Genomic DNA, 1,883 nt, shown 5'->3' on the forward strand with positions numbered 1-1,883 from the left:
CAAATGAAGCCGAAGCAGTGGGAGCTGGGAACCCACAGGATGGCAACGGGGATGTGCTGTTCCCCCCAACCAACTCTGTGCCCCCTCCCCAGACCGCCAGGACCTGGAGCAGCCTGACAAGGTGGACAAGCTGCAAGAGCCACTGCTGGAGGCACTGAAGATCTACGTGAGGAAGAGGAGGCCCAACAAGCCCCACATGTTCCCCAAGATGCTCATGAAGATCACAGACCTGCGCAGCATCAGCGCCAAGGGTGAGGCTCCTGTGGCTTTGGGTCCTGAGGGAGCATCCAGGAGACACTGGGGCATCTGGGTCACTCAGCATCCTCCAGAGGGGATGAAGAGGAGGACACACCCAGCACTGCATCTTCCAGGGATGCTGGAGATACCACACTGTCCCTTGTCCTCAGTGCCCAGGGAGAAGCAAAGCTGGGGGTGTCAGTTTGGGGGTGCTGCTTTCAGGGTGCTGTTTTGGGGGTGCCATTTTTTGGGTGCCGGTTTGGGGATGCCAGTTTTAGCGTGCCATTTTGGGGGTGCCCTTTTGGGGTTTTTTGGGTGCCGTTTGGGGTTGCCAGTTTCAGGGTGCTATTTTGGGAGTGTCAGTTTGTGGGTGCCTGCTGACCCCGACCCTCCCGCAGGCGCCGAGCGGGTGATCACGCTGAAGATGGAGATCCCGGGCTCGATGCCGCCCCTCATTCAGTATGCTACACCTTTAGAATGAGGACACTGGGAGGAGGAGAGGTGTCTGCAATCAAATGATATCACCTGTCACGTAGAGGAGCACAGTGCAGGTTTCTTCCTGCCAGTTTGTCCTCTTAGAGTATCTGGCCCTTGGTTTCTGCAGGGTTCTACAACAGTGGTGGGTGGTAAGTTACTGTTATTTTTATTATTTTTATTGTCTTGTTGCTTCATGACAATTCACATGACCCAGTAAAAACTGGATCCCACTGTGCTTGTCACTGTGTAAACTGTGGTACTGTGTCCTGCCACCTGAGGAATTTGCAGTCTAAATAGGCAAAAAGGTGAGACAGAGGCATACAGGAGAAAACACCAACCAACTACCAAACAAAAGTCCCCACGTGTTGACTTACATGCTGTCTGTTTTTTGACAGTTCCAAAAGAGGGTACAGTTTAAAATACCTGTGTTACTAGATAAAAACACTCTCCTCCCCCAGGCAGATTAACAAAAATTAACAGAAAAAGTGCCGAGGTGTGTCTGCCACAGTACCTTAACACATTTCTCTGTGCTTCATTGTTCTCAGGCATTGTTCTCAGATCGTGGAGCACACAGATTGTGTAATACCTCTATTCTGGGACACCTAGGTTAGCACAGTTACTCTCAACGGGGCAAAGGAGGAACTCTGCAGTAGCTTTAGCTGAGAGTGTTTTACTTCTTGTGGTTTGTGTCCTGTCTTCCAGTAATTTGAGAATTTGAGGACGTGTACATTTATTAATCTGTTTTGAAAATGCAAATGTTTTAAATGTTAATAATTTTTTTATGTATATGTTTGATCTGTAATTTATTTAGTGCCTGGCTCGTTCTTCTTGTGGGGGTACCAGGGGAGGAGGGGGTGCAGGGGTGGGGAGGAAATGGTCAGGCTGTGGCACCCCAAGTCCTCGCTGCACGAGGGCAGCCCAGGCCCCCCCGCATTGCTCTTCCTGTCTGGTCATCCCCAAAGGCTGGGACAGAACCCTTTGGGGTCCCCCAGCACCCCAAAGCTCTGACCTTCCCAGTCCTGAGGCCACAATCATGTCCCCCTATGCCAGGGGCCAGCCCTGATGCATTTGTGACACTCCCAGCACAGGGTTTGGGGGCAGCCCTGGCCACCCCCCCGTGCTGGCCTGCAGGGTACAGGGGGGGCACAGGTGTTCCTGCCCCTGTGCAG

The sequence above is a fragment of the Corvus brachyrhynchos genome, unplaced genomic scaffold (assembly GCF_000691975.1).
Source record: "Corvus brachyrhynchos isolate BGI_N302 unplaced genomic scaffold, ASM69197v1 scaffold30, whole genome shotgun sequence".
In the NCBI taxonomy this organism is placed as follows: domain Eukaryota; kingdom Metazoa; phylum Chordata; class Aves; order Passeriformes; family Corvidae; genus Corvus; species Corvus brachyrhynchos.